This window comes from Ruditapes philippinarum, unplaced genomic scaffold (genome assembly GCF_026571515.1).
Source record: "Ruditapes philippinarum isolate M1 unplaced genomic scaffold, ASM2657151v2 ctg7880_1_1_1_1, whole genome shotgun sequence".
Lineage (NCBI taxonomy): Eukaryota > Metazoa > Mollusca > Bivalvia > Venerida > Veneridae > Ruditapes > Ruditapes philippinarum.
In genome coordinates this window covers 21,505-34,452 of record NW_026856528.1, presented here as the reverse complement: position 1 = coordinate 34,452, position 12,948 = coordinate 21,505, and positions in this window count along the sequence as shown.

Sequence of the window (12,948 nt, the reverse complement as noted above, 5' to 3'; positions counted from 1 at the left end):
GCCTGTGAGTCCTGTTTAAAAGCTTCTAAAGCAGCAGTCATATTTCTGAGGTCTATATTCAGTTCCTCGAAAAGAACTTTAAGTATGTCTGTTTTCTTAGGAATTAGTTCATCATATGAAGTAATAAGCAAATGTCCACCTTTCTGCAAGAACTTTTGCGCAATATTTATATTCTTTCCCCAGGCGTAAGTCAACATCTGAACTACATTCAGTGAGTCTGCAATTTCAAACGATGGACAATGTTCCAAAGGGTAACATCTTCTGTAATACATATCACGACGTAACCATGGAAACAGAACTGAAAACTTGTCACTGTTGAGGAGATACATTTTGGCATATTTTGCTGTTTTGTTAATTCCTGGTACCCTTAGGTTTGAGGAAATTGTAGACATCAGATTTCTGTACATATAAATAATCGTTATGTCTTGAAAATGTTTATCTAAAGATTCGATATGACATGTTGAGCAGCTTCTCGTTTTAATAATAACTCGGGATGTACCAGGAAATGGTTTACACAGGGTCCTTATGACAGCCACAAGAACTCGTTCGTAGCGTGACTGTGTTATAGATTTTGATTTCCAAACACGTGCAAGATTTGTGAGGCAGTCTGGTTCAGCATGAATTAGTGTACCGGGAACTTTTTCTAAAGCCTGTGTTAGAATGGTAGAACCGCAACGACCAGTGTTCAATAAACAACAAAGTTTGACTTTCGGGTTTCCAATCTCGTCTGCCAGTTCTAAAAACAAAGTAAGCGGTATACTTATCAGTCTAATAGCATGTTTAAACTGAGCCAAGTATTGAAACGGATTGGTTTCCGAACTGAAAATGTTAACTGACTTGTCTGTTTCTACAAAATAAGCATGACGTTTTGTTAAACTATATAGTGAGACATTCGGACGTAGAACATACTTGACATCTATGCATTCGTCGTAAATTGCCAGAAAATCACGAGAAGAACTAAATTCTGTTGGTTTGAATCTGTACCGTAAAATAATCCGAAAAGCACAAGCTGTATTGGTATTATTCAATTTATTCAATAGTAAGACATGCATGACATTATTCACAATAATCCATAGAAATGAATAAAGGAGGTATCTTATCCATAATAATATGCATATTAAAACATCAATAAAGGCGGACATTTTCACGACATCTGCAATCGATTCATGCACACTGCTGTTTAACGACGGTTGGCTAAACATGAAGTACAACGAGGCCATTTAAAGGAAATATTACATCGTCATTATTTTGACTGTAATAAATACCCAGACAACTATACCTTATCCTACCGACTCTTTCGTTAAAAGCGGTCTAATAAATCATATGCAGATGACAAAAAATGCCATTCTGGGGTGGTTGTCTCGAAAAATTCTCGTATCTTAAAGTTGTGACTAAACTTACGAGATTGCTACGGTATAACTAAGATGTCCTTATTTCATTGTCTGGAAGGACACCTTAACGATCTCGTTTCTCAAACGTAATTTACGACATCGTATATGCAAAGGTGACTTTGTGTAATTAACGTATGACCCACCTAATGCATTGACTCGTATCAAAATAGGCAAGAACTAGTGTCAACTGCATTGAAACTGAAGGGCGTGGGTTCAAGCCCCAGAAGGGTCAACTTTTTTTTTCTTTCTTTTTTTCTTTAAACATTATGTATCTCTCATATCCCTTTTAGGAAGAAAAAAGTGTTAAATTTTAATAACTAAATTAATATAGGTATTAAATTTATTATTTATAAAATGATGTCTCTCGTAGAAAAAAGTGTTAAACTTTCATTTTAATTATTAAGTTATTATGATTATCGGTATTAATTGGCTAAATTATGCCAAATTTATTATTAAATAATTGGTACCTGATATTTTCAAAATTTAATAAAATAAACACTAGACGCTAAAAGTATTTTATATTTGACAAGACCATCCAGTTGCATGTACCTTCTAGAAAATTTAGGCAATATTTGTACACAGGCTCTCATTTTGGTAAATTTTAGGGATATTTTTAACATGGCACTCCAAGTAGGAAAATGGTCAAACAACTATTTAAAATGTGTGTGGTAGGGTAACATTTTTATACATATTTCAAGTAATTGAGTAGAAACAAAAATAGCATGACTTGGTTTTGACATTGATGCATGCATATTTTTACCGTATTTTACATAATAGTTAAAATAAATATTAAAAAATGGCGGAGTCAAGAAAATGGAGGACAAATTTTTCTGCAAATGAACTTGAGGTACTTGCGAGAGAGAGGAAACTGAAAGCAAATCACTTCTTTTCAGCATCACAGTTTTCTAAAATCCTCACAAGTGAAAAGAAAACAAACCCAAAAATGGTCCAAATAATAGCAAAAGTAAATTCTGTTTCAACTTGCGAAAGATTAGCTGCACAGAAGTAAGAAAGAGTGACGTGTGATATATGGCATTTAATCATAAACAACAAATAATTTCTTATTAAAACCCTTAAAATGAAGAAAACGGCAATTTGTTACTGTTTTCAACGACGCAGGGGTAACATACGCACGTAAAAAAGATGACGCCAGACATTCAATGGCTGCGCTAAAACGTAATTCAAGTTTATTGTCATCGATGCGGTGTGATTTTTAGTTGGTATTTGAAGCGAGAAATATGCCAACCAAAAGCAACAATTACTTATTATGTAAATTAACAACTTTACTGAATTAGGTATGCCAGAGGTTTGGCAAAGCTACTTCAGTCATAGTGTGAGTGATGGCCTGTGAGTGATATGGATTTTATTTCACTGATATAACTCAGTTTTCACTAGTAAGCATTAAATAGATAGAGCATATTAAATATGTAACTTTACGAGATGTTTACGATGATTCGTAAATTACGAACTGTTCGAGACAATCAGAAAAAAATGCAACAATGGTCTTACGTTAGTGTTACGATCGTCGTAAGGAATACGAGGCTTTCGAGACATCCATTAAAGGTGCAAGGAGCGGACTTGCAATATTTTATTTGAAGTATAACAGTATAACAGCTATAAGTCGAACACATTCGGTTGTACCATTATAATATAATAGTTTATGCAAATTATTCAATTATTACATTTTTCATAGGTACAAGGTAGAATAAAAGTGGGTATGAACACGTAACGTAGTGGTTAGAGAGTTCAGATTATGAAGGGATAGTTTTTTATTTGCTTGGGTCGTCAGACCAAACAAATAATGGTAGCGAAATTTCAGACTCTAATGCTGTTAATTGCAATTGCCGAAAGACGTCCGCTTTTTTGAAGCGGTTACTTCCCTTTATATGTAACACAAAGGCCGAAAAATCCAGGGGAAATCACTGCGTAAATATGGTCACATGAGAGGCGCATTAATTTTCAAGCAAAATAATTCCTAAATGGTCGAAGATTTCTAATATTGTTTTATTCTTTATAGATATACTTGCTGATAGTAAGCGCCATGCTTAATTACACAAGTGTTAAACAACAGTTAGCGTCGTTACAATCCCTAATTTAGTATAATATGGTTTCCTTCAGGACGTTTATATAATTCACCGTGGCGCGCTAGCTTAGGAAGCGAGAGGTCTGGAGTTCAAATCCCAGTTAAAGCAACTCATTTTTTTTTTTCAAATTGTTTTTTTTTTTCAAATTGTTTAAGTCAAATAAACATTGGATTGAATATCAGTGTTGCAATTAGTCTTATAGCCAATCTACTACAATTAAAACGCTGGAAAGCATTGGCGGCACTATACAAAAACAAATTGTTTTATAATCTCACAACCTTCACCTTTCTGACATTCTGAGAACCAAACAAATTCAGCGCCTTCTGTGCTTTGATTATAGTTCAAACCTGTAGTTGTGCACATTTTTAGTATGACTTTTACTTTCAGAATATAATTTTTTCATAGTTTGTCATGTAAGTTTTCATTCCCTCTTATAAACCTAGTATCAACTTTAATAATTTATACAACTGACAGTTAGATCTAGTTCTGTTCTGTTCTTTTTTTTTTCATACCACTTCTTTCCAATCCTGTTCACAGTATTAAAGGACCATTATCTCCAAAAAAATGAATTCCTTTTTAATTTCTCAAAAGCTTTTAATTTTCGTTGTCCTGTTATAGTTTCTAAAAAGTTATTCATTGGCCAATTACATAAACTTCCTTTTGCTTCTGCAGCCTTTCTGGCAATAAGTAGAGTCACAGTGGTTAAGTATTTTGTATAGAAGTCAAATTACTTCTTTGTTTACATTTTGATACTTTTATGACAAATATTTTCACAGAACAGAACAGAACAAAATCTTTATTGTAGACTTGAGCTCTACGCTCCTCGTCTATATAAATACAATACATATAATACAAAAGTCAAATCAATTACAGCATGAGTACAGAGAGATATAAATAAACTTTGTGAATAACATTTTATGTGTAACAGAAACTAATGCAATTCGTGAGTACAAATCGCCACAGTAACTCTGGCAATTTCTGACTATAACGTATTTAATGTTGTTTTTTTTTTTTTCACATTCAGCGCTAATTTATTCAGATGATAACCATCTAGTATCCTCTTAAACCATTATTTCAACATTTTAAAGATCATGTTTGCCCTTTCTAAAGAATGAAAAAATGTATTACTATCTGGTGCATAACATGCCTTAAAGATCTGGTCAAGAGATAGTCAATAGTTATTTCTTCCAAAATGTTGCATGGGTCATCTTTTTCTTCCTTAGCTTTTTGGCAATAAGTACATTGATTTAGTATTTTGTATGGAAGTCAAAATACTACTTTGTTTACATTTTGCTACTTTTGTGACTAATAATTTCACATTCAGAACGACTTTGCATCCAACATGTATCCAAAAAATTACTCAATGGCTAGTTACCGGAACCACCTTTTTCATCTGTTGCTTTTTGGCAATAATTACAGTTATAGTGAATTAGTGTTATGTATGGAGTCAAAATACCATTTGGTTTACATTTTGGTACTTTTTGACAATTTCTTTAACATTTATAGCTACTTTCTTCGGGTAACAAACATATAACATTATCACAAAAAATATTTATACATTATTACATTCATGATGTTTGTCCTTTCGAATCAATTAAAGAAATATTTGAGCCGCGTCACGACAAAACCAACATAGTGCGTTTGCAACCAGCATGGATTCAGACCAGCCTGCGCATCTGCGCAGTCTCATCCGGATCCATGCTGTTCGCTATCAGTTTCTGTACTTGTAATAGGGCTGGTTAGCGAACAGCATGGATCCTGATCAGACTTCGCGGATACGCAGGCTGGTCTGGATCCATGCTGGTCGCAAACCCATTATTTTGTTTCTGAGGGAACAAAGGTTAATGACGTAGTTTAACGTCGATACTTAAATACTTTTAAAGTCATGGTGAAAGTAAAAAAAAATAGTAAAGTGGATAACTAAGAAATCATTACGTAAAAAGTTTGAAATATTTTCTATTCACTGCACTAGTAATTTTATTCACTGCACTAGTACTTGTAACCACATATGAAATGTTAAGGCTTATAACTTAAATGGCTTAAAAGTTAAAGTCCAAACAAGCATTAAATTCGGAAAAAGTAGCAAAGATAGAAAAATAACTATGAAGTGAAATGTTACAGCTCATGTGCACTGCACTACTGCTCAATGATATGTTATGATGTATAAGAACTAAGGATGACAACTTAAGTAATTTTTCAGTGTTATGTTCTAATCAAAGTGTGACCTACGAACAGACAGACAGACAAACAGACAGACAGAAAGATGTTCCTACTAAGTTCACCTAATGAAGTTATTTCTTTGATCTATTTTGATCAATCAAACTTCTATACACCCCATAAACAATGTTTCTGCCAATAAATAGTAATTATACGGTTTGAAAGCGGAATGACCGTCATAATGCAAACTTGTACGCAGGTCTATACCCATTCCTTGCTCTCGGACGTGACAAAATTACGGGTTAATGTGCTTTTTCTTCTTTATCTAATAATCTACATTAACCAAAAAATACCACATTTGAAAACAAATAGTTTATACCGATTTTTTTTTGTGGTTTCCTCCTTTTTTTTACTAAGATTATGAACGGAATAAATCTCATAAACTATTAGGGGTTGACCCGGAGAGATGAAAGGACGAAGAGTCGGACGAGCAACGCAAAATCTATATGCCTATTTCTATATATTCCTCTGTCTTTGACCCGGGATACTTAACATTCCCTGGATTAAATACATGCGGCATAAAAATTGCTTAGTTCCAAGTAAACTAACATTAATGTGTAAATTTATTTATCTTGCTTATAACTTGATGAAATTAGCCAATTCTAATGATATATTTGTAAATATATCAAAGAGAACAATTCTACATTTAAAAATATCGTTAATATGAATTGTATATGCTGATTAGTTTCCTTAAACACATAATTTTAAATGATTTTCTCACGAAGAAATCCTAACCATGGTCAGTTTTCCAACCTCACACGCAACTCTCATCAGCTGTCATCACTTTCTTCATCACCACTAGAATTAGATCCACTTTTGTTTTTTTCTGCTTCTTCTAACAATAGCGGAATACCGTCCCCTTCCAAATTTTCTTTGTTAATTCCAAGAATGTTTCGAAGCTCATCTAATTCAGCTTTGATTTTTTTCTGTCTCATGTCAACTATTTTTGTCAAAAAATTCATAATGAGTACTAGCATGAATGTTCCAGCAAACATTGCTATTATTGTTTCAGTTTTATGGTTCTTTGTATAATGCATTAGTTTCCTAATGCCCTTTAGTTCCGGTTTAGTGATTATTTTGACTCTTGCTGTTTTCCATATCTTGCCAGTACTCCGGTCTTCAACCTGACATGTCCATACCCCGGTGTTTTTTTCATTGACTGATTTGATTATGTCTTCACTTTTGTCGGCTGCTGATTTTTCAAAATGGTTCCATCCTTTTGGATCTTTCCATACCCTTCTTGACTGCTTAAATAGAACGCCGAGCTCGTTCCCATGGCAATCCATTACCAGAGATTCTCCTTTATTTATAGCTTTTGTCTCGTTTCCAACCACAACTGAAAACACTGCAACTGTAATGCTAACTTTAGACGGGCTCAACTTCAATACACAATGGTACACACCGCTGTCCTCAGGTAACAGATTCTGTATAGTTAATGTCGTCAGTCTTGCGGACATTCTTGATGGTTGTAGCGATAGATTGTCTCCATTGTATTCCCAACGAATCTCGACGAAAGGAAAATCTGATAAAATCTTTCTGTATGCTTTGTTTTTACATGACATGCTCAAACGTGACATTGGGTTTTGATCGTAGGAATGATAGGATTCCTGTATTTCTTTTCTCGCAGCTTCCTTAAAAGGTTCTAAGAGCTGTGGTGGCATATCATCGGTAGATCTCTTCATACGCTTCAGTGTATCTCTTCCAAGTATACTGGACTCAAAAGAATAATTTATAAATAAATTTAAAAGAATAATTGTGTACAAAATTGCTGGCGCCATTTTGTCTTCGCGTTTAGAAATGACGTCATATTGTTTTGACGTCATGACGCGTGAAAACGTCCCTCTTGTACAGACTCAATCAAACCGAGTCTGCAATTTTCATGATGTTACTATTTCTTATGCTTTCAATGGATTACCTTTTCCAGATATTAATCTAGAACAATAATGTCAAAAAGTCTGGAAGATGTGAATAACCTAAATTTACATCTTCATAGTTAAATCTACTGTACACCTTACAATTGATTACTGACTTTGACAGGGAGTCTAAATGCGTTGATGGTGGCACTCTCCTGCTGATTAGAGGGCCTCAGGGTAAATAACAAAGAACAGTCAATTTTACAGATTATAAGTATGCATTGAAATTCCCTGGTTTTCTCAAAATGCATGTTAGACATAAGCCTGGGATTCATCAGGCGTTTGCACTCAGGCTAGTTAGTTATATAGATAAATGACCATAATTTTTGTAAAATAAAGAAAAAAATCCAAAAAAAATCATAATGGCATAAATGCATATTAGAGATTATTGTCCCTAAAGCGAAATTTTCTATATTTATCCATTTATCCACATTTCTTGCCATTCTGCATAATAATATATAACTTAAGAGGCAATTCCTCATGTTCATGATTGAAAGAGAATATTAATTCATTGATTTTAAAACAATTCATACACTGTGGTGTTATGTTTTTCAACCATGAAATGCTTGCATACTTTTAAAGATATAAATAATTAAATTATTTCCTTGAAATAAATAAAATTGATAGCTTTATTCAAGATTTCAATATTAAAAATTTAAAGTATTTATACAAGAGGAAAGTCTCAAGTCATGCTGTGTATTGGTATTTTTCTGAGAGCGACTGTTTTCATTATACTGGTCTCCTGCTGATAAGAGGGCCTCAGGGTAAATAACAAAAATGCAGATGTATGCAATATTATTTAAAATTTCGTGTTTTTTTCTTCCAAAATACATGTAAGACATAGATAAATGTCTATAATTTTTTTTATAATCAAATGTAAAAAACAATCATAATGGCATAAACGCATGTTAGATATTATTGTCATTATTGTCTTTGAAGTGGAATTTTCTAATCTTATCATAAAAAAGTGGTTTAAAATCAATACCAGTGTATATTTATCCACATTTCTTGCAATTCTGCATTAAAATTTGCAGCATCTTTTAGTTTCTAAACTGGGAAATATTAATTTTTTCTATTATAATTTTGACAAATTTGCCTTGTCAGTTTTAACGCATTTAGAAGATAATGTATTTTAAAGAAAATTTTTAAATACATGATTATAAAACTTTTGCAACTTCCTTTTCACTTTAATGCAGATCTTTTTTTCTTTTTTTTTCAATAAAATATCATACATTCATACATGAGCAGACAACAGTTACAGAAGATTAAAGTGTCAAAAGTCATGCTGTGTATTGGTGTTTTAATATAGTACCCTCAGGGAAAATAACAAAAGGAAGATGATAAATATAAGTAGGCAATGTAAATTCTGTATTGTGCAAATAAATTTCAATACAAGTAGTACAAAAAGAAAAAAAAGTATACTGAAATATTTTTGTGTTTTATATTAATAAACTTATAAAAATAATCTTATTGCATAATTGTGTTACAATGCATGAAAAAAAGAAAAATGGTTGGTGTTATCTCAAAAATGGAATTGAAAGATTTTCCAATCTTTTTGTTAATATCCATGTTGGTTAAAGTATACTAGTGTCCCACAGGTACATATCAATACTTAATCCACACATATCAATACTTAATCAACATTTCATATTTTCAGAATAATATATATTATGTATATAAATCTTAGGTAATTCTCAGTTTGAGAAGGTAAGAGAGATTATAAATTAGATAAAATTGACAAAAATTAGGCCAATTATAAACATATTAATTCTTTAATGTATATTAATGCTTTAAATCATTACCTTTAACTAAAACAACCATAATTTAAGATGAAAAATAACTAATTGGTATAATTTGTCCCCCCCCCAAAAAAAAAAAAAAAATGACTGAATTTTGTTTAATTAGCATTTCAATGTTTCATATTTCATTACCATATTGTAATAGAATAAAATCATATTAAATATCAATTAATTTTGTTTATTTATGCACTTATCAACATTAAAGTTATATTTATTTATATTTACTTATTCTAACAATTGAGTTTTAAAGTAAAAAATCAGTAAAATTAATGACTTTGAAAAATTATTGTTCTAATATTTTACGCCATATTTTACAAAATCCAATATTCACAACTTCAAATTTATTATGAAAAACTATTATACAGATATCTTTATTTATCTATCTTTTTGTAAAAGTCAAATTGATATTCATTGAAATAAAAGGTAACTGCTTAATACATATAATAGGTCTGGTGCACTACAAAAGTGCACTTATGAAGTGCACTAGTAGTGCACTACTAGTGCACTTTGAAGTGCACTAGTAGTGCACATCTAGTGCACTCCTAGTGCACTTTGTGTAACCTTTAGTGTGAACTCAACTGTACTAGTCTACCATCCGGATCACGGCACTAAGCCGCTTTGAATTCACAAGATCACAGTTCAGCCACGGCCTCGTTCAGGACGGGAAGGCTGTCAAGCTAATTACTAGTTGACTGTAACTGGTAATATATGTACATGCCAAAGCAGCGGAACAGTGCGAATGACCGTGCAAAGGATTTCATGATCAATCAATGATTCACAACAGAAGGAAGTTAAATTCACCGTCCAGGAATCAATTTAACCAGGTTGCCTTATTCTATTTAAAGTACAACGCTTTACATGCCTACTAAGCTACCAGAGTCTTTGCTAAAAAACATAGGCCTTCATATTGTGTCATGCCATAAAATATGACCTATACTCTGTTGTGCGACTTAAAACCCAATAAAAAATGTAATTTGCTTAACCCTTTCCCCCATGAGCATATTGTGAAAAATGGCCGTTTTCACTGAAAAGCCTCCTGTTACAAGTTCAAACTGCTATGAAACTATGAAAAATGCTTCAATACTAATCAAACTTGGCACAAATGTTGACTGGACCATTGCCTTTGTAACTACATGCTCAGTCTTTAATTTCCTGTTACCATGGCAACGAGGGGACATCTCAAAATTGCCAAAAATCACTATTTTGCCTCGATTTTTTCCATCAAAATTTTATTTCAAAGTGCTGCAACTGTTCAAGGGATTGAGATAGAGTCAAAGGCTTTTCAGCGTTGGTTAAACGTTACATTATGATCGACCTGGGGTCATTTTTACCCTCTCACAAGTCCAAAATTTTTCTTGGCGATGAGGGGGACTCCGCCCCCCTTCAAACCCCCCTAACAGAAGGGGGCACATCCCCCTTCTGGCAACCCCTGATGTATCTTTTGGATGGGGGGCGGCGCCGAAAAAGTGCTCATTTTTTTAAGCAACATTTCTCAAACGAAAACTTAGGTTTGGGGTCAAAATAGGACATTTTTTTCACTATTTGAGGCCTTAAAAAAGGGGGGGGGGGTCGAAAGTGCGTTGTTTCGCGTATATATGTGGTAAAGGGTTAAGAGACCGCCTCATTAAGAATATTATACATTTGTAAATCAAACCGCCCAAGATATTTTTTGTAAAGTTACAATATCTAGATAATTAAATAAAGGTTTCATCGTGTATATCCAGTAACGCAGGAATGTGCAAATAACGCTGGAATTGTGAAAAAGTAACGCAGAATTGTGCAATTTAGTAGCTAAAACGAGCACAGCGATAATTAAGTAAATGAACCAATATTTTTTATTGTAAACCAAACTGGAAGTAATGAGTTAGCGCATACGGCTGCTGAGACATTATACTTTAAACATTATCAAAAATATTTCCATGAAAATGTTTATATTTCAAAATCATTCGTAAAAATGACGACCTGACTAGCGTATTGATTGATATCTTTAAATACAATAACGTACATATTACTTTATGATTTTTTGTATTCGGTTAACCTGAGACATTTTTCCAATCTACTCGTGTAAAATTAAAACTTTTTTTTAGCAGATAAACGTAATTAAACCTTTTAAAAATTAAAAAAACCCCCGAATTCGAAAATGGGCATAAAGCAACGGGGGTTTTATTTCTTTAAAAAGTTGTTTAATTTCCTTCTTTAACAATTTCCCTTTTGGGTTTTTATCCCGGTTTTTTAAGTTGAAAAAATGTTTGGGTTCCAAAAATTTTGAAATAAATAAATTTTTAAATTTTGTTTAAAAGGGTCTTTTATAGGGAAAAAACATAAAGTAAATTAAAAACAGAAATTTTTTTCCAGGCCCTTTTTTCTGGGAAATTTAAAATTATAAATTCCCTTTGAATATTTTGGTTGCTGGTTAAAGGTAAAAAGTGGTGGGCAGCGTTTTGCGCAAATTCATTTTTAAATTTTTGGGATTGAGAAAAAAATTTTTTTTGGGGTGTTTGTTTACTTATGTGGCAATTTAGGTTGAAATTTTTGGGGTTTACTTTTACGATAAAATTGCACCATTCCTGCGTTAAATGGATACTCACGGTGGGATAGGAATTTGCTTAAATTTAATTTTTTTTATTTTTATACCGTAATAAATTTTAAGAATTTATGGCCCTTAATCATTGCAGGCTAATGAAAATGTATAATTAATTATTAGAATCTAAGTACAGTGAGTTGGCCAATAACGGATCACTAGTGAAACTTTTAGTGTTTATGAACGAATGATTTTTAAAATTTTTAAATAAATGTATGTAGATTTGAAGTATTTTTATTCCTCTTTTCCTGTATACTTCTTGTGAATTTGTATTCTGAATGCATCATGGTGCATTTACCCTTTTCAAACATCTAGTAAACATGCCAATAACGGGTCAAATCAGCCATTAGCGGATCACGTGACATACGAATAGGGGATTGTCTCAAAACACGAATTTTCTGTCAAATTCGTATTGAACAAAGAAAATATTGCACAAATATATGTCACCCCTGAATATCAGAGTGTAAAGGGTACCACTAAGTAAAGAATTCAAGAGGCAACTGAATGATTGTGGTCAACATAGTAATGTTATGATTGTAATAATGGTGAACTATATAACTGCTCTAGGCAACAACCACAAGACAAATGGTTGACATTAAATGCATATTAATTTTTTTCAGGATAACAGGGACAAAGCAGCTCATGAAAACACCTTCTATGTAAAACTTGATTTAAGTAACTGTAACCTAAATGTGTTGTTGTTGTTGTGAAACAAAAGCTTAAAGTCCAATACCTACTAGAAGTTTTCATTTTCTTCTATGTGGTCGGTATGATTAGGATATACTAAATGTAAGAATAACAAACAAAATTTTCAACATATACTGCTTTACTTCTCCTTAGAAAAATCTGCAATAAAAAACATTTAAAACATTTGAAGTCACATATTCTGTAGGAATATTTCTGTCACAAATCATGTTGGCGATGATGTAAAGGAACACATATTTAAAGTTTGAAGTGGATACA